Source organism: Alligator mississippiensis, chromosome 1 (assembly GCF_030867095.1).
Source record: "Alligator mississippiensis isolate rAllMis1 chromosome 1, rAllMis1, whole genome shotgun sequence".
Taxonomy (NCBI): domain Eukaryota; kingdom Metazoa; phylum Chordata; order Crocodylia; family Alligatoridae; genus Alligator; species Alligator mississippiensis.
In genome coordinates this window covers 314,787,653-314,809,597 of record NC_081824.1, presented here as the reverse complement: position 1 = coordinate 314,809,597, position 21,945 = coordinate 314,787,653, and positions in this window count along the sequence as shown.

Sequence of the window (21,945 nt, the reverse complement as noted above, 5' to 3'; positions counted from 1 at the left end):
TAAGAATGCTATAAGTAAATATCTGTGGAGCATTCAAAATAAAAGTGTGTTCAAGTTTTTATATAGCTGCAAGACCAGCTGAGAGAAATGATATACTTCAAGCTGTTTTTAAAACTACCAGAACTTCAGTCAAGATGGTTGAATTGTTTGTCACGAGTAATTTGACACATTTAGCTTTTCCCCTCTTTGTTGTGGATGTTCCAAACTTCTTTTTTTCCCCCCACAATAATTATGCAAAATAGTTTTAATATTTTGTATTAGTAAGATAAAAGCTACTGGTTTTCCTGAGCTATTCATTGTTAGTATTCATTGTATAATTTCTTCTCCTCAAACTGATATTTGTTCTTTGTAACAGATCACTTAAATAATATGACATATTTTTCTGTTAACTGTAATATTTCACCATTGAAAATCAATCTAATTTGCAGCTTATGCTTTGTTGGTTATGGATATAAACAACTGAGACAGGACATACAAGCTATAAGCTTTTTAAGTTGTTTTGTTATCCATTTTCTGTGTTGGCTAGTGATGTAGCACATGATATTACTGGTGTTTCCTAATTGGTTATTTTATAAAGGTAATAAAAAAACAATGTTTGAATTAATGCATCATTAACAATTTTCACCATGCTGGCTATTTAAGAGACAAATGCAAGAGATATATGACTCATGTCACTACGCAGTGTGACCAGATTACATGTATAACAAAAATAAAATTAAAAAACCCCTACTCTCTTGAGTGCCATGCATTTGTGAGCTTTCAAGGTAATATTTGCTTTTGTTAAGTATTTTTAAGAGTAAAGCTGGAGTGCTTCCACTTTTATGGAAAACAAATATGAAAGAATTGTGAACGTGGTCAAATAAACATTTTCTTTTGAGAACTTGCTGCACAGTGATATGGTGATGAATGAAAGAATAAACTTAAAAATAGGGGTGCACCAATAAAGATCATTTTGGCCGATACTGATGGCCAATTATTAACCAGCCATATTGGCCAATACCAATCCAATAGCCAATATGAGGCCTGGCAGCTTGGATGGCAGTGTCAGGCTGATAAGTCTGAGGTGGGGATGGGCATGGGGGAGGGAAAGGGCATGGGGGTGCAGATCAAGGCCCCTGCAGTGAGGGAGGGAGTGGGGCAGGGGCAGGAGCATGGGCAGGCACTGCTCAGTCAGGGCGGGGCAGGGTGGGGCATGGGGCAGAGCCATGAGAGGCTCATCTGAGGGCACAGAGGAGTTGTGGGGGGTGTGGCTCCCACTGCTGTGTGCACCCCTGGGTGACACATGGGAGGCATGTGCCCCTGGATTTGTGCATGGGGGGAGGGCAGGCTGCCCACTGTGGGTTTGGGGTTGGGGGCTGTGCCAGCCTCTTCCCAGCACGAGGGCTGAGCCAGGGCTCTGCTTGGGGCAGGTAAGGGTGGGGCAGGTGGCAGTACTGGGAAGGGGAAGGGTACAGGGGGGCTACAGCCACCCCAACATTCCCTGTAGCTGCCCCCATAGCCCTCCCTCTCAGCGCACAAACATCTCTGAATAAATGATCAGAATATTCCCTTCCACACACACATTCTTTATAATGCTTCATTCCTACTCCATCAAATACTGTATATCAGAAATAGAAGTTAAGGATGCCTGAAGAGAGACTAAGTAACTGCATGTACCCCTCATATTGAAAGATTTTAAGTAGCTAAATGTATGACATAGCCAAAGAGCTCTATCCTATGAGTCTGACAAACACATGAAATGCCTAGTGATTTTTTTTTCAGTTTTAGCCGGTATAGCTTTATGTTACAGTAAGGCTGAATTCTAAACTCCTTTCAGAGGCCATTTCCAAATATGGTAGCCTAAAATTGTGAGCCCCTGAAGGACAATAATTTTGTAGACAATAACGTTTTTCATTTTATTTCTTGTAAACCATAAACCATAACCATACAAATACCCCATAGTTTTATGAAACTGCTACAAAAGCAAGAATATAGCTGTTGACTGAGATAAGGGACTAATTCTGTTATTTTCTGCTCTGGCCTTGAGAATAGTTCATCTGACTATCACCGCTAGCTATCACCTGCACAGTGAACTCACAATCTCTGTCTCAATCTTAAATGTATTATTAATGTCTATGTTACAAAAAATCATTGTTGGTAGAAGATACATAAATGTACACATCTAGGGCCACTGAAAGCACATAATTACATGATAGAACTCAGGGGTCCTTAAATTATATATATGAGCATCTGAAGCCTGCATTAAGGTAGCTATGTAATACTAACCATAACATGATCTGAGTTATAGAAACAAGCATAAAGAAGGGAGAAAGATAAATGTGTATAACCTGCCAAGCTGGCAGAGAAATTTGCATCACTATGAACAGGCTGCTGGAGAAAGTCAAATATAGAATGTTTCTTTCTTAGAAAAAATGTTCAGTCACTTAAAGAAATATACCAATTTAAACATTTTCTCCAGCAGTGCTCAAGGTGCTGTGCTTATTTAATTAAGAAATGTTAATGATTTTGCCATAAATTAGCAGCACTGTTGGCATCAGAAATTGGGTGAAATTATTTATTATTATTGTTGCTTGCACTGTATTAGTATTCACAGGCTAGGCTCTATATACATACCCAGAAGAAATTATCTCTGCTTCAAAGAACTTGCAATTGACACACTTAAACCGCAATACAAAGAGGATAGACAAGTCATTCTCAACCAGATCCCTGTGGGACTCTGGGGTGCCACGAGGTCCTTTGGAGGGTACCCTGAGGTGTGAGAAGATAAATGAGGAGATAAACAGATAAATGCAGGCTCAGGCATGTTCCTGCCTGGCTGATATCCCACCCCAACTGCCCAGTCCCTATGTAAAGAAGTAAGCACTGTAGTATAAACTAGTTTTTGAAAGTGGCTGCCACTCAGTTCACAAGTTATGGTGCTTTGTGTCCAGTAAGGGGTACCTTGAGTCCAAAAAGTTTGATAAACACTGGGATAGTCAGACATCTTTGTCCACTGAGAGCCCCACTAATTGCAATGTGTCTCAAGATGGAGAAAAAGGTGCCCTCATGGCTCAGATTTCAGGGCCAATAAAGAAAAAAGAACAAAGATTGGGTGGGAAAGTATACAGTATGCAAGTAAAATGATCAATCATGGTAGGAACTTAATTTGGAAAGGAATAACAGTGTCACCCAGTAACATCAAGAGAGACTTTTTTGCAATATTAAGTTAAATTACTTTAGAAATTCATCCTCTTCTAGGGCAAAGAGGAGCTGGGGCAGGAGAATACTCCTTATATAATAAATATAAACAAGGTTGGTAGAACACTTGTATGCACTTTTAACAATGATCTTCTCTGCTGTTTTGGCTTGAAATGTTGAATTATAATTATTGCAAAAGATGTGCCTGCAGTGGGGCCCCTTGTGCTACTGCTGTGGCATGGTACAAACCCCGATGGGTTGCATCGTGTGCAGGCCTTAAGCATCAATTCTTATTTTCCAATTAAAAGTAACTAATGTTCCTTTATGTGAAGCAAAATGTAATCAGTCATTCATCCCTGGTGGAATCATTTCAACAAAAGCCACCATTAGACCTATAGGGGGGAAATGTTATATATCTATCTATCTATCTATCTATATATATATCTATATCATGCCCCCATTTAATATGAATTTAAGAACATGCAATTTTTAATGAAAAATAATTGCCACAACTTCTTTTTCATTAACAAGAGGAATAAGGTACAGGTGCTGGGGCAGAATAATCTGCCAATGTGCATAGGAGAGAACTATTAAAGGATTCACACAGAAGCAATTCATAATAGTCAAGCTAGAACTGGTGAGACATTTCTAAATGGAAATGACCTCTTTTCAAACAAGTTTTGCAAAAAATAATTTGTCAATTGCCTCAAGATGTTCAATTGTGCACTGAAAATGATGATAGTTCTATTGATTTGTTTTATATCTACATTTTTTCAAAACTGAATTTAAAATTGGCCGTGTTCATGTAATATGAATACCATTATATTACAACAAGATGTTTGATCACTTAAAACACATGGATGATATTTTAATGAAAATATTAACAAAATATCAAACCTCTGGGAAAAGTTGGTCCATTAATAGAGGTTTGAAATTTCCTGCAATTTTGTACCTCAAGTTTTGGACTACCTCTAATTAAAACCTTTTAAACCTTATATGAAGACTGAAGAGAAGAGGGAGAAGGAAAAACTAATAATAGGGTCAACAGAGCTGCCTTTTTTTTTTCTGCTTGCTATTTGATGAAGATGAAAGACCTAAGTTTTACTTTCTTAGTGGCCAGGCTTGGTCCAATAAAAATCACACACAAACTCTTCTCTCTTGTACATTTCCTGGACCTTCATGGCTACAACAACACTAACATGACTACCCTCACAGTGGAGTATTTTGTACTATTTTCTGTGTGGTAGGAGACACCAGCTTAGATTGGACTTGGGAAAGCTGCTGATATTTAGTCTCACACATCACATACTGGCAAGAATAAATTGAGGTGAAAGGGGAAACAGTTAAATCCTGATTTGTTGTATTTTTGTTTGGGTTGTACTAACCCTAGCTTTTTATTTTTGTGTTCTTATAAGTGATTGGTGCTGATGGTATTACTTCTTCTAGGCCTTCAGAGGCCAAAGTGACAAATTATTTGTAGTGGAAGAAATGATGTAGAATATGGAAGGTGTGTGCAAAGTGGGGAGGGACGTGGTGTAACAAGCAGAGCTGGCACCCAGGGCAAACCCTGAAGGAGCAGGAGGTGGACACACTTCTGAGATCAGTGAGAGGGGATGTGCAGATTCAGAGAGCCAGGGCAGGGCTGGGAGGGTTGGGGAGGAGGAACGCAGCAGTCTTCGCTATGCTGGGAACTCCTAAGACTCTCCAGCAGACCTATTATTGCAGCAGTTGGGAACTGTTCTGGGGTTTCTAGCTGGCATAGGTATGTTGCCCAGGTGCAGACTTTGCAGGGATGGGGGGTGACTCTGGCATCCCTCCTAACTTGGTACCCCTAGTTATGCTACTGAAGAAGGGGCAGACAGACAGAAGCTGATCAGTAGAAGCTTAAGGCTGCAAAACTGGTTCCTATGGTTAGATAAATTAGTTCTAGCTAAGGTTCAAATCCAAACAGGAGCTGTAAAATAAAAATGAGCCCCTGGAGAACATAATCAGTGCCTGAAAGGATCTAACCTGAATTTGTGTAAGCAGAATTAATTTGTCCTTAATGGGGTTTAAATAATATAATATTATTAATATATAATTGACTCCTGATTTATTTCTGTCTTTCCTCCCCTGGCTGATTTTATGGGAGTCTAAGACCTTAAATTTCCACAATACAAGCTATAGAATGGCAGGCTAATAGTAAAAGAGTCATCATTCTGGGGGCTAAAGTGTTATAAAAACAGGGTGATCATAAAATCTATGCTTAGCAATCAAGTCTTAAACAAGAAAGAACTAATTATGTCATTTTAGTAAAGTGCCTCCTGTAAGTCTCAATAGGTCATGGAAAGTAAATCTAAGTGCCTGAGGAAGAAATCAGCCATGAAAATAGACCAATGGTTTCTTCAGGTTGTATAGGAATTACTGCTGCTGAGCTTTTTACAAATGACAGTCACAGACATTAAAAATAGCAAATACAAATTGCTGTGGGTCATATTGTACATAACCTCACCAATGAAAATTGTTCCTGAATATACTGAATATTTTTCACTGCCTCTTCTGGTTTAATTTTGAGCAAGTTTAGCAAGAAGACTTTTACAAATTCCTTTTGGAGGTTGTCCTGAATCTGCTAGACTTCTTGTTAAGAAAACTTCTCTGGGATAAACAGCTTAACTCTTCCTTTGCTGCAGTTTTCTCTATTTATGGTTATATGTCCCTTCATCTCACATCCTTTTCTTGTTAATGATTTGCACTTGCATGGTAATTGTAGATGCTTGTTATATTGTTTCCCTCAGCATTTTTACCAAGCTAACCTTTCATGGAACTTTTCTTTAAATAGAGGTTGCATTTTCTAGTGGTGTCATTTGCTCTTTCATGGTCTTGCTGTATGAACCTGGACTAGTGACATCATCTCCCTATGCCTCAGTTTCCTCATTTGTAAAATGGACATAACGGCAATAGCCAGTGGTTTATTTTTTTAACCACTACTAGCTCTATCATGGAAGAATGATAATGAAGCATTCAGTAGTAGTATTATACTGCCATAGGCCATAGCAGTGGAGGTAAACTTGACAGAAATAGCTGGTTGCTATATGCATGGTATTCAAAGCTTATATGCAATTTGTGGTCCACTAATCACCCTTGCTTTTTTTAAATTTTCTATTTTCCACTTATTTCTGTCCCATTGGTCGTACTCAGAAGGGATTTAGTTGCATTTCTCTCTCTCTCTCGCAAGAAAACAAAACAAAACAAAAAAATTCTAAATGGTTCTAGCTTCTCTACGTTTTATCATATTATGTCTCTGCTTTCACTGGTGTTTGCAGTTAAGAATTAGTTTATGCACTCATTGCACATACTTCATTATTCATCTGGAAAACATTAAGTAAATGCCTAACTATGTGCTATTGTGGCAATACCCATAGTTTGTACAGTTAAGCATGTGCTTAATTCTTAGCAGGATCAAGGCAAACATTTTAATTTACAAGTGATCATTGAGATAGCTAGGCAAATCTCCCTCAGATTGGATGTATGCATTTCATATTATCCCTGTTCTTTATTCCTTTGGTATAGTTTCTTGGACCTGTGAACTGCGATCTTTGGAGTTGGCTCCGGCATGTTTAGTTATTTTGTTGCACTTCCTTGCGCAAAAGAGTGTGTGTGGATTTCTATGTTGTAGCTCAACAGTGGAATAAGATGTTTACAAGCTGGAAAAAATAGGGAGCGGCTGCCACAGCAATTGGCCAATATGGCTTTTCCAGACTTGGTGATCTTCCATTTTTACTGTATACAACACTCGCTCAATTGTCATTGAACTGGACCTGCTTTTAGTCTCAGTGGCCATGTGTTGCATAAACTTGCTGGCCAATGTACAGTTACATATGATGGAATGTTGTCCAGTGACAGCTTGTTTAACTTGCAGTTTATAAATTAATCCTCAAAGGTCTGACTTTAGAAGATCCAGTGGAGAACTAATATTTCATCCAAAAACTACAACAGATGGTGCTTCACCATAGCTGCTGTTTGGAGCACTTCTGTGGGTAAATAAGTTTGCCAATTTCTTTTTCTGATTTCCCTTTTCTAATTCCATAAACCATAATCCTCTTTTTAATGTTTGAACAAATCACCCACCAAGCCAAGCCAGGTGATCTGTTGTTACATTTAAATCTGTGATTCCTGAAGGAGTGACCACAGTGAGAGTAGGACACAGACAAATGACCGTAGGAAACCAAAATGTATACACAGGCTCCAGTGACATGACTTATCTTAGGTCTCTGAAGCAAAAGAAACATGTTGGATTATTGTGCATATCTGTTAATGCCAGTAGTTGCCCTTGCTCTGAGAACAAACTGAAGGCTGTTTACACTGATAATCTATTTTGAGATAACAATCTTTGCAAAGCTTTATACTTCACTACCAAGTGGTAATATATTTAACAACATACAAAATTCCTGGGTTTTTGAAGTCACAAGTTACAAGGTATGTTTCTTTTCTGTAAGGTTTCATGGAACTCATTTGTTTGCACTACTATGGTGAGCTCTATCACCCCTAAAGGTGTATTAATGCTTTTTTAGGTTGAATATGTAAGTGTTGACACATTGTCTATCCTTCAATTGGATTTCCAATTTCACTATTAACATCTGGGGACAAAACACAGCTATTTGCTAGACCTTTTATTCTAAGCATCTGCAACTTATCTAAACACAGCTCTTCCAGGACTGAAAGGCTACGATCCTTCATTTGGCAATGCAAAGAAGCAACAACATACTTTTTTATAATTTAAAAAGACCTGAAAATGTACTTTATTGATTTTTGATTTGTTAGATTGACTTTTAGGTGTCAACTGTAGGGAGAAAGACACTGATCATGTTTGGGAATGCTCTGGGAATTCACAATGGTTTTGAATTCTCTCTAACTCAATTTTACCTTATTTTTTGGATATAAATGCATGGCACATTTCTATTTGTACACATCATTGAATGTGGCACAAAAGGTAGTACATAAATGACTGACCTGTGAATATTAAGATATGCAATACTGCATCTACAGAGTTTTGGATAATTCTTCAGGACATACACTATTTACTTGAATCAAAGATGAGGGTTTTTTTTCCTTGAAGCCACATAGGGAAAGCAAAGCCCCATTTTGGATTCAAGTACTGGCCTCAGACAGGTGGCTCAACTCTGGCTTTAGCCCGAGGCTCAGGGCCCTGGGCCAGAATGGCTCATTTGGAGGAGGAGGGAGTACATAGTGACAGGAGTGTGTGGGGACACCTGAAGCCTGTTCCTCTATTTCCTTCCCCCCATGCCTGTGCTTGCTCCCCAATTCCCTGCCCCACCATCCCCTGCTCCCCTTCTCCTAGCTGCCGCCTCCTCACCCCTTACTTTTTACTCCACTCTGGTTCCTTAAGCCTCGAACTGGCCCAGCCAGGAGCTGCTGTGGCTTCTCCATGGCAAGACTTGCCTGGGATTGCTACTGCTGCTGACTGGCTTGAAGGAGTCACAGAAGTAAGGGGTGAAGGAGTGGGCAGGGAGTAGGGGGCCAGGATGCAAGGGTAAGCAGGAGATGGAGGGCCAGGCACAGATATGGAGGGGCAGGGGAGTAAGAGGTGGGGGGGGGGGGGTCTAGCCACTTGCTTCCCTGCCACTGCATTAAGGCTGGGGAGCAAATTTAAGATGACCTTCCACTATTTATAATTTTCAGTGAATAGAATCTAATTATAGGAGGGATCATTTTAAATTCAAAGTTGTCTTGGATTCGGGTATATGTGGTACTACGATATTGTGTTTTCCTTCACTTCAAATGAATCTGGACAAGGATGCATCAGAGATTGTGAGCAGGAAAGCTGGAAAAGAAATGGAAATGTCTGTTTTCATTCTAATTGCTATTTACATTATGATCTCTGCTCTCTTTCACCTTGCTTCATCCAGGAGATGGTGCTGCTGCTTCTGCTGCAATAAATGCTTAACATGATATAGCTTTTACCACTGAAATACGGAACACACTTGGCAACACATTACTAGACTATTCGGGCAATAAAAAGAGGTTAAGCGGTAGGTTCCTCCCACATCAATTCAATTTTTGTGTCATTACTGGGATTTCCTAATACTATAATTTATTTCTAATGTTTAACATATTTAATAATAATTCCCAGTGGGAGGCCTGTAAACTACTTTTGTCTGAAAAGACAAGGGGCCTTATGTTCATTGTAAGCTAAACTAGTAACAGGTTCACTTTTTAAAACACTCTCGTTCAGGGGTGTTTAAACTTTTTAGATCAGTGTACCTCTGGCAGCCGGACAGGGACCAGTGTACACCCAGCGGCTGGATGCAGAGTAGCAGGGAAGGAAGAGGGGTGGTGAACGGACAGACGTGGAGCAGCGGGAGGGGTTGGCAGTGCAGGATGGTACGTGGCAGCACTCCATCCCCACCTGCCCACACATAACCCCTAGGGCCTTCTCAAGTACCCCCGGGGGTGTACACACCCCTGGTTGACAACCCCTGCTCTAGATGTATCACTAGCAATAATCAGTATATCATAATAAAGGCAACTGCTGGGATGCTGAACTAACTGAACCGCTTCAGTTGCCTCGTTCTTTTGTCCTTCCCAAATCCATTTACTTGTTTCATTCCCCTATTTCAGAGGTTCTCAAACTTCTTGATACTGCAGCAACGGGGCTGCAAACTTTTCTTCCCCCCCTAGAAGCAGTGATGTGGAGGGTGGGGCCGCTGCCACTGAGCACTCCATGCCACTGCCATGTGCCACTTCCCCACGCCTAAGTCCAGCTGGCCAGACGCTGGGGACCCCGCTACTCTCCGCTCGTCAATTTGCAACCCCCTTTTAAGTTGCCAGGGGGTTGTGACCCACAATTTGACAACCCCTGCCCTATTACATTTTGTCAACATCCAGACTGTTGTTTTTCTGGACAGGTATTGCCTTTGTAGTACTTATTTATGTGGTATCATGCACTATGGGTCTTGGATCACAGTACTTGAGTTCCACTAGACTGCACATAATGTTTAGACCCTTCCCAAACTGACTTCCAAACTCTTTTTTCATGGCTTGGCATGGGATTTTTGCACTTTGTTGTCAGGATCTTCTTTATAATCTTATTAAAAAAACTAAAAATTAAAATGTTAAAAAGGAAAAAATTCAAATTGAATGATTTCTGGAAATCTTGTTTAATGGTCTATCTAAGCAGAGTTTTATTGAGAAATAATGTACTTTTATTATCTTAAAAGTGTACATTTTCACTGGTTGTTACTCTGCATATATCCTGCCTGATTCTTGAAAATGGGGAGTATTGGGTGCACACAAATATAGGATAGGTATCAAGCACTCTACATTTAGTACTATACAGTTAAGGGATTCATAGTTGCTTATGTTACTAAAGGCATGGGTACACTTAGACTACTTGAAATATGTTTCAAACCTGAAGTGAACTTTTAACCGGTTCAACTACTTCAAACCAGTTTAAAGTTGCCTGGAATGGTTCAAAAGGGTACCTGGAAAATCAAGTACTATTTTGGACTGGGTCACTGTGAACTGGTTCAGTGTTATGCATGGATACCAAATGTTTCATGATACAGGTCTGGTCGGGCCTCCAGGCATCGCACACAGTTCCCCTCCTTCCCCAACTGCTATAGCTGGTTACTCTGGTATACAGCCAAAACTCAACTGTCTAGCAGTGCCCTCATTTGTTACTCTATCAGGGCCCCTCATCATGCCCCTAGCCCCTGGGAGCCCAAAAGCATGCAGCCAAGCAGTCTCTTCACCCTGCTTCCTACAAATCAGGCAAGAACAATGGAGATTGGTCAGTTGCGAGATTTTGAAGATTACTGAACTCATGTTTAGGAAAGAAGGGAACAGAGAAAAGTGAATATGCCACAGGTCATCCATCCCCTGGGAGCACCACAGCAGGGGTGCAAAGGCAATGACTTTGTTTTTTTCTGGTGGGTACTTGCAGACATAAAAATACCCCCCAAAAATGGCATTTTAATTTAAACTCAGCACATTCCCATTCCAAGCCCTGCACATGCCCAAAAGAGGCAGCACGTTACTTCAACCTGGCTCTGCAGTATCTGTATGGATCTGTATGGATCAGGTGGTTTAGTGGAGCTTTCTTGGTGCTTTTATCTAATAGCTGATTGAATCAGCTTTAGCTAAAAGTGCCGGAGTGCCCCACTAAAGTGCCTGATCTACACAGATGCTACAGAGCCAGGTTGAAGTAACGCACTGCTGCTTCCAGTAAAGCATTTATTTATTTATTTATTATATATCTTGCCTGTGGCTTGTGAGTGCTGAGCACCTGCTAATTTTTTTGGGGGGTGCTTGAGCCCTGGAGCACCCATGGTGCCGGCATGCCATGGTGTCGGCATTTATGACCCTTTCCCTTACCCATTTGCTGGGAGGCATGATGGACTTGGTGCTTACTCCTGCCCTCTGGTGTTGGAGCCATAGCACTTCATATACAATTATGAACCGATTCCTAATCAGTAACATTTGGAAATGATTCAATTGTTACGTGAGTTGGCACACTAAGACCAGCTTTTTGAAACCCTAATGTATTCAGAGTTAAGAGCACTTTCATTATATTTGTAATTCTTATGATTAATTTAATGATTGTACATCCAGGATTTTCTGAATGTACAAGAAAAAGACAGGATGGATAAATCAAATAGACAAAAATAAGAACTAATGTTAGCCTACTTGGTTTTGTACTTGAACTGAGTCAAGTTCAGAAAAATTTGACTAACACTGGTAACATTACTTTGTTTGCAAATGTATCTGCAATTAACAATCTGTAAATAAGAATCTAGCAAACTTAGTCCTGGTCTTTAGTTTTTTATCTTGCATTGGTGCAAGTCTAGGGTCTTAATTGGATACAGAAAGAAAGGGTCTCCAGAAATTACACATTCATTGTAAACAATATATGATGTGAATAGAAGGTTGTTTTTGACACCAAACTTATTGAGGTTGGTTTAGAAGTTCCCTTCCTCTTGTGCTTTATAGAATGTGAAAGGACAGAACTATGCTTCGAGGGCTTGTACAGGCAAACTGGAATAGCACTCAGCCAAATTAGTAAGGAAATACTTGAAGCCACATAAGCACTTCTCCGGATGATTATTGCAGCCAGCTTTGCTTCTACCACCATAACATTTGAAGAGGATAGTAGGATCAGGGACTATCCATACTGCTTACAGGCCTGCAAAGCTATTTCCAGGGTCACTGAGCTTCCAGGCTTAAGCTTTGCAAGGAGTGATATCACCTAGCCCTAGTGAGCTCCTTAAGGTTTCAAGGTTGTGGAAGCCAAGTGACTTACAGCACCCCTAGCATCTTTAAGCATTAAGCTTTATGCATATAATATTTGAAGTGCTGAAGCACTAAATTGCTTGAACTCTAAGCTAGTAATACTTGTACAAGCATGGAAGTTCAAGCAGTCCAGCAGTCAGAAACTACCCATTAGTTCCTGAAGCCTTGAGAAGCTTCTATGACCAAGAGGGTCTCTTGAACAGCTGCCTATTGCTACTGACTCAAATGCATATCTTTATGTAGCAGCTTCCCTAACAGGGGTACAATAGCTGCCAGGTTTTGTTCATTTTTTTCAGAGTCATTTTTATCCCCAATCCGTCTATACACAGACCTTGTTTTCCTTAGTGAAGGAGGGCTGATGAATCTTGATTTACTTCTGGAAAATGTAGTCATTTTCAGTGACCTGTGACTTGAAAAAATATTTGTTCTAGATAGTAGAAACTCCCATCCTTCCCTGCATTCACTACAAAAGCCTCTAATGGAAAATGGTATTCCTGAGAGACCTTAGGATAAGTAAAAATTAGTCTGAGAATAGAAGTTTGGTTGCAAGCCTGCATTAATAAAGCATTAATAATAAATTAATTGCTGATATAAACATTCAGTTCAAAGATCTGAAAATCAAACTATGTTGCTTCTATGCTTCACATATCATTATCAACAACAGTAAAGATTTTTCAGTTGGAACCTAGTTAATAGGTATTTTGCTAATAAGTGAACCAGAAAAGAATTCAGTTGACACTGCATTGCTGCATTGGTCAAAATAAATACAAGTAACTACCTAGTTTTGTCAAAGAAATAAGCAGATCTGATTTGGAATGCATAAAAGATGCATATCTGTTGGGTGAGAAACTTGCTGTTTTAATATAGCCATTTCCTTGACCATAAATCCTTACTCATAAAACATTTCAGTTTCTTCATCTGTATCAGAAACAAATCAGAATCAAATTCAGGAACAAGAGGAAAGCAGAGTAAGGGATGAAGAGCTCAATGTAGACATGTCAGGAACACCTCTGTTAAGGTAGTCTTTATTTGCTGAATTATAATACATACAGCTTTTAGGGGTGAACATTAAGCAAGGTTTTGGCTTCATACATTAAGATTATTTTCTCTTAATGTGTTCAAATTCAAAACAGAATATGAACTAGTCATGAGATTTTTGTGAAAATGTAACGATAATGAACAAATCCCTCTCCAGCTGGCAGCCTCAGTGATGTGTGCGTTTTTCTTCATGGTGGCAAAGGGAGAAACAGTCCTGAAACTCTTAACAAAACTATCCCCTGCTCCTAAGTAGGTGTTTGACATCCTTGGGTGCTTGTCTACATAATCGGCATTTACCTGCTAAAAATGTTCCTGGTTAATTTTCCTTTCTTAGTTTGTGACGACTAATTCAGTAACATGGATGTGATTTACCATATAATGGCTTATTATGCTATAACTAGTAGAATGCACTAGGGAGCATGTCAGAACAATGTCAGGGGTGTCCAAGAGAGTCCCCCCAGTGCCACAGAGGCATGGCATGGGGTAGCCCTAGCTCTGGGGTTTAATAGCCCCATATAACAGTGCATGGGAATGGCAGATATGCATCCAGCTCTGGGGTGTAACAGCTGCATATAACAGTGTATGGGGAGGGCTGAGATGCATCCGAGAGCTGGGTGGAATGGCCACATATAACAGTTTAGCACAGCCCTCACCATACACTGCGAAGACACTTCACTCCTGATCTGCAGCCCTCTACTCTCCCCGGAGTGGCGTGCTATGGGTCCCGTATATGGTTAAGTTCCAATCGGGCTCGGCTCTGCTCCTTAGGGCTCCCCCATAAGCGGCCACCCCTCTAATAATGCACTAACACCTGCTAAATCCCTTCCACTGGAGCGTGGGTACCTCATCTGAGTACCATCTGGGTTACATTTACTACCCGGGTTACCTCTACCCTCCCAGCCATGCTGGTCCCCCTCACTCCTGACCTTCCCCCCCCGGCCTATCTGATGCCCCTCACTCCCAATCCACAGTCCTTTGCCCCTCCCCCCCAAGCCCCACTGGCTCCCCTCACCCCTGACCTGCCTCCCCAGGCAGGCTGGTGCCCCTCACTCCTGACCCACAATTCCTGAACTGCAGGGAAACAAAAACCCCCGTTTAAAACCTCAGGGGTCTGCCTATGTCCTTAGACCAATGCTGCTACAACCAAAAACCCAGGCCAACAAAAAGTAATTTTAATTAACCCGAGTCTTGAACTGCCTGACCCATAACAATTTGATCTTTGCCATGAAGTGCATGCGAACATGGGGAACAATTATTTTTCAGAAGCAGAAAAAAGTTGTATTTTTCATTAATCTGAACCTTAAACTAAATCACCAGTAGAAATTTGCAAAATTAGCCCCTAGAGTCTTGTTGCGGCATTGCAATAAAAATTCAATGGATTTCCATGGATTACCAAGTGAATCCAAGTGGCACCTGGTGGTGAAATTGTTGCAAATCAGGGAAAATCCCATTTTGAGGCATAAATCAGATCCATGTTGAAAATTTAAAACGATAAAAAAACCCTCATGGAAGAAATTTGGGAACTAAAAATAAAACATGTCAGAAGTGTTTTAAATTACCACAACCCGCCCGCCAAAAAACTAAAGCGATAAAATCAGCTGATAACGTGGATACACAGATGCGATTTAGATACCTTAATGGCAATTTTTGTCACGTGGACACAGGAAAAGTGTAATGTGGAAACAGGAGAGGTGTAACATGGACAAGTGTCCCTTGTGGCCTTGGTGGGGCAATTGCCTGGACTGGACTGTTAATTGGACATTAACACTGTAGCTGACTGGCTGGGTGGAAAGGCTTGGGGGAAGACTACCAGCTCCCTTATGACCAAGGACAGGATTAATAAAAAGTCCTTTTTTTCTTCTTAAGGTAGTATTTAATGTGCTTGGGATAGGAGTTGGAGGAAGTTTCAGTGATATGGGTAAAACTTTCGTTTAGGACCGAGACTTTTTCTCCTCTTGGCCTAGAAGCCATATTTTTTGTTTCGCTTGGTTTTGCTTTTTACTAACCTATCAATAGCTCGAGGACTTGTTAAAAAATAAGTTAAGGCAACATACCCAGAGCCCCCAAGCAGGTGAGAGCTAGTTCTCTGATAAACCAGAATTAGAGTTAGGATCAGAGTCAGACAACCTCAAAAATGGTGGGAAAAGGAGTAGGAACATGAACGCTTGATACAGCAAGGGTATCTCACTCTTCTTCAAACCCTCAAGTCTTTTCCAAGGGAAGGTGAGGAACTGACAGACATAATAGTAGCCAGGTTATTTGGTTTGAAGGATGAAGGATGAGGAAGATGTGGACAACCCTCTCATAGTTGGTACATATTACTAGAGGAAGTTAAACTATCACCAGAAGAATTATTATGAACAGTTTTTCAAATTTGTCAATTGAGACCCAAACCATTTTCCTGGTGAGATCTTATGCCTTGAACAAATAAAAAAAGGACAAGGACAAAGTATGGCCAATGAATCATGAGCAAGATGTAGTTACTGTGCATGTCATGCAGAGATTGAGTTAAATTGGCCTTGAGTATCTCTGAATTATGCAGAGGTTCAGAATCCAGATCTGGATCTACATTTTGCTGTCAGCCCTGTTTTTATGAAGGGCAAAATCAACCCCCTGGATTTAATATCAGCTATACTTCTGGGAATTTAAAACAGATTTGCATTTTACAATTCCCTTAGACTCACAGCTCAGCATTTCCATATCCTGACTGAACAGATGCTTGCTTGTGGTCTGCAGGTATAAGCATAATGGTTAAGGTAAGAGGCAGGAGGTTCTGACTCTTCAGACAAATCACTTCATCTTCTGTCTCGGTCTTAAAGACTGCAACAGGAATGATAAATTCTGTTCTTAATGCGTTTTAACTACCTTAGCTAAAAATAGTATATTACCTCAACAAATAATAGGGCACAAATATAAAATCTACCACAGGAAAGAAAAAGAATGAACTAGCATTAAAATACACTTTTAGAACCCTTCTGAAATGCTACCTGAAGATTTTCTAAATAAAACTGTTTTCAAGTAGTGGAAAGTGAATGAACTATGTTCTAGTTAAGAAATCCACCTGCCCCATTGACTTTGTCTACAGTGTCTCTCCATCCAGACTTGCCTAATACATACACATAATGAATTTTTGGTTGTAGTTAAAGTTTGTTTTTGTGGGGTAATGTTGGGGATAAATCTCAATACGGATGCAAAAATCATTATTAAAATCATGTTATAAGAAAAAATTATGCTAATTTTGTAATTTTATATTTTATAATGTTATAAACTTGTCTTTGCTATTACTGAATTTTAAAAGATATTTAATGTAATAGAAATGCTGCTTAGAGAGTACGACTGCTTACATACATATATTTTAATTGCTTATTTAATTATGTGAAATGTTCAAGTTAATTAAAAAGAATTGAAGAAATCTCCGCTTTCTGTCATCCAGGGACAGGAATTAAGTGTCGAGGAAGATAACACTTTCTTAGATCATAAAACTGCCTTTATTACTTCCAAGTATATTTCCTTCAGTTGTTGAAGGTAGTTTTATAACCTATGCTTTGCTTTAATATTCTATATTATTTTTGTTTAGCCTGTACTTTGCAAACTGTAAGTAAATCATTGTGTTTTCTGCTTTATCTAGAATATCTGATAGGAATCTTTAATTGAATATTGTGTACATATCATAAATAGTAAGTTGTCAGTTTAGAAAATGTGGCAGAAAACAAATCAGCCAGCAAGTATGTTTTATCAAAGAGCAGAACATGTATATCTTGTAGAAGTTATCAAATATCAGTTTGGTATTGAATTATTTGTTTGTCAAATCTAAGAGGAGCATGAATTTAAAACAACCCCCAGTTATTAGATTGTAGATATGGAAAAATATACATTTGTTTTAATTTTCCATATCTAGAATCTAGTTATTGCAGAGCCCTCTTAAAATCATTTCTTCCATCACCGCCATAGGGAAAAAAGTGGTGGGGGAAGAACGCCTTTTATCCTTTCCCTTGGCACTTGTCCCCCAGGATTGACCCCCTGCTATCTGTCCTGCCCCCACCCCCCCACCCATGCCTTCCCCCTCCTAATACTTGTCCCCCTCACCTTTTCAGCCACTCTTGCTCTATCTCTGCTGGGGGCATGGAGCACCCAGCCAGGCCAGGGAATACTGGCAGCTCTGGCTTAAGCCTCCAGCCCCCAAACAGGGTCAGGGCTGCATCAGCTCCCCCACCAATCCATGTAGCTTTTTCCTATACTCCCCCTGCACTATGTGCCCCTTCCCCATGCCACTTTACTGCACTTCTTTGGCGTTCTACTCCACAATCCACTTTCCCTGCTCCCTAGGTATCCCTTTCACTGCACTCCCTCTGCACTGCATGTCCCTCCCCTATGCTCCCCCCAGCACCGTGCACCCTTCCCCCCATGCTCCCCACCTGCACTGCATGCCCTCTCCCTGCACCCCTTTCCCTGTGCTCTACACGTCCTCTTCCCTGCCCTTCCTTTCACTTGTGCTCCTCCAGTACACTCCCATTCCCTGCAAACTTTCCCTTCACTCCCTCAGCTCTGCACATCCTTTCTCTCATAATACCCCTACCACTGTTTCCCCCATGCCTCCCCACACTGTGTGCCCCATCCCCATATCCCCCCCCCACATCATGCACCCTTTCCCTTGCCCTCCCCCTCAAACTGTGCTTCTTTCATTCCATGTGTCCCTTTCCCTGTTCCCCTTCACTCTGCACATCCCTTGCCCTTCAATACCTCCCAGTATCCTTTCTCCTGTGCTTCCCCTACACCATGCTTCTGTTCCCTACACTCTCCCTTGTACCCCCTACCTGCCACAGGAACCACCATGGCCCTGTCTGGAGGCACAGCATCAGCTTTCCTGGTCCATACTCAAATCTAAGATGAGAGGTTTTCCCCCTGTGCTAAATGGGGGGGAGACGTCATTTTATATTTAAGTAAATATAGCACATTGTGCACTAATTTCCTGTGCCCTCATCAAACTACATCCTGTTTAAATTATGGTTTATTTTTAGCCACTAGGGGCAGAATACTATTTTACTTTCCCCCTGAATCTAAATGGTAGTTTTCTAGCCATCTATTTGTTCATTTTTTGCCCCTGGCTTTACAATGTAGAAGTGTAAGTATGCATGCATAGATTGATAATGTGAAGTAGGCCTTGGTACTTGCATATTTGCATGTACCTGATAGTAAATCCAGGAAAATAATAGGGGGGCCTCCTATGTTAGGGGACTTGCCCAGAAAGCTAGTGAGCTAGGTTCTAGGCCCCTCCTTGCCCGGAGAAAGTTTGAAAGCTCTCTCTGATTTCCCAAGCATAGTATGCTAACTACCATACTACAGGTCAGGTATAATCCAGAACCTGCTCCTGTGGTCTTTCTGAAGCTGTCCACTATCCCTTGCATTTAATAGTTAAAGGATAAAATGGATAGGTAACAGTGGGGAAGTGTTAGCCCTGATGAAAGGAATGGTCAAAGCTAGAATCTTTTCCTATGGCATGAGCCAGTTCACTGACTTACAAACCTTCTGTCTTGTTGTTTTCCTCTTGGCCCCACATTTCCACCTCTACTGGGTGCCTGAGGGACCAAGTTCAAAAGGAGCACTGGATCAGGACTAGATAATTCCTACCATACAATTCAATAAATGGACAGAAAAGGATTCAATTTCAAACCATAAGTAATAAACATAGTGGCTTTTGTTTCTCACTGGTTCTTCCTCTTCTGTATGTCTATGGTTTATGTATTTTCCCCTTATTTCAAGTGGGAAGGAAACACTGGAAGGGTGCTGAATATTTATTTCCAAATGTCTTTAAACAAAGGGCAACATTCTAATATATAACATATGGATCAAGGTGAAAATGATCTTTAGGCAAAGTTGTCTTCTGTTCAATATATCTCTTCAGAAAAACAAGTGTGTGTACTCCTGTTTTGCATTAAGTGACATGGTGTGTAGGCTGAGTTGTAGGAGTGAGATCTCTAGCAATGATCTAACAAGGGGTGGGCAAGTGGGGAACATGTCCCAGGTACCAACTAAGGGGAGGGACTTTACCCTTCTGTCCCATACTCCATCTCCACTAAGGGCTGTGGGAAGCAACTGGTGCGGGCAATGAGGGCACTGAAAACAGTGACATTTCCCATGTGATGGCCCCGCTGAAAGCACTCTATAGCCATACAGTCACATGTGCATGGCTGCAGAGTGCTTTAAATGGGGATGATCACATGACAATCCTCATCTAATGATCAAATGAAGATGTTTCAAAGTGTAGTGCCTTAGGGATGTTGTGTTCCCTAGGGTCAGTCTGTCCCCATGACTGGGACTGGACTGATACAGGGTGGGAGGAGTGAGGAGAGAGGCTGTAAGCAGACTCCTCCACTGGATTGGCTCTAAAGTGGATCTCAGTCCTCACCCCACCCACCCCAACAGGCAAACATCTGTTGGGTTAAGGGGGTTGCTCTAACTCATTGCACTTTATGTGAAGCAGCATGAGTTAGAACAGGGACCTTCATGGCTTTCAGCACCCTGCGTGCCATGGAGTGCAAAGTTTTCTATGAATCATAGTTATATAGAGAAGCAATGGAGTCTGATGTTCCTGGGAGAACTGAACCTCACTTTTGCTGCCGAAGTCTGTATTTTCTGTCCCCTCAATATGGACTTTGGTAGAAAAAAATGGGTGAAAGTTTCATGCTAGCAGTAGTAAATTCTGCTGTCACTTTACAGATCTACCTTTTTGAGAACACCTTGCACTTTATATGAGCTGCCTGGCTGTTGAGCCAAGAAGCCCAAAAGGTATGGGCTACAGGGGGAAGTGAGAGAAGACTACGCAATATACATTCTTTCAATGTTATACCTCTGATCTCTACTGAGTGTGCATGGAGGCCACTGTTTTGCACTGAGAGCAACCTAGCCCCCACTATGCATTCCTGAGGTCCAGGTATAAGCTAAGTTTGTCCAGAAACCAATCTGTCACCATACTACAGGCAACCCCCTTGACTTCCCTCCACAAGACATCTGCATTGCCACTTTGTTCCTCCCTACTTGTGGTACTGCTCAGTACAATACACCCTGGAGGATAAATATTAATTTGCTTTTGGGAAGGAGATTATCAGAGATGCTTTTGGTAGTCTCTCTTATTCAAATTACGATGCTCTAAAGGAAAGAAAAGCCTACCCTAAACACAGTTCTGACACAGTAAAGGAAGAAATGCCAGAGAGTCTATGAAATCCACTAGGAAGGTGTTCAGATGCCCTTGTGATGGGCAGATGTATATAAAAAAATAAGACAGATAGATAGAAAAGAATCAGTAGTCCAAGAATGGGACTAGTTCTGTAGTCTTTATTTCTGTAAGATTTTTCCAGGCAGCACATGTCATGAAGTTGCAGAGAACTGTAGTTCTCTAGAGTGGCAGTGAAGTTCACTGCTGCCAGGGCGAAATATTCACCCCATTTTTTCCCATAAGAAAAATAGGATCTGACCTATGCACAGCACTGAAAAATAAGAATGCTCACAAACACTGTCTTTACCTTGTATCAAGATATCTTTTGTCTATTTACATGTGCCATTGCACCACAATTCCTATCCCCATGAACCAGCATAAGAAAATAGTAATGAGCTATGAAAAAACATTATTTAAAAAAAAAATCCTACAATGACACCATCTCCAAATCCCACCACCACAAATAGTCACTGAAGAAGAAGACTACAAGAAATTTAGGCATCCACACAATTCTTAGTGAAATGGAAAATACTTAACAGGAAATCCATCTTCATCCAATTCCTATGTGCTGTTGCCAGATTAATGCCTAATTTCTTCCTTTTGGGGTTGGCAAATTTTGTAGCATTTTCTGAAGACTGGGAAAAATGAACGTTGTTTTTGCCTCAGAAAGATTGTGTATGCAGCACAATGAACTTCACGCAGGAATCCTTTTTGTTAGGCAGGCATATTTTAGGATAAGTACTGTAATTTTCTTTTGAAATGTTAATGTCTTCATTGTTCTGACTCTCTTCAGTACTTTTAAATGACCTTTCTGGGATCCAGAAATAAAAGCTGTTGGTACTGTTGCACATTCATGCTTTTTCTTTTCATAATCCTGTTGGTGAGAATGCTAGGGAGTGAGATCCCAAGCATTCTACACCATGTGTGAATATTTATTTTTGAAGAGGATGACAGTAAGTATGAAAATATATGTACAATTGGGTAATCACTTTTATGAACCAACATTAGAATTTGTCTGGAGTTTCCCACTTCTCTCAAGAAACTAATGGGCTAAACTAGCTTTGGGGTTTTTATAGGTAATTTTGGAAAAAGAAAGAAAGGTTGGGAAATATAGTCATGGTGCTTATCTCTTTAAGTATATCTTTGACAAATTGGTAGGAAAGGGGAAAGAGACTTCATAAAAAATAGTGCCTCTCACAGATTAGGAAGGAATTTGAAAGAAAAGGGTG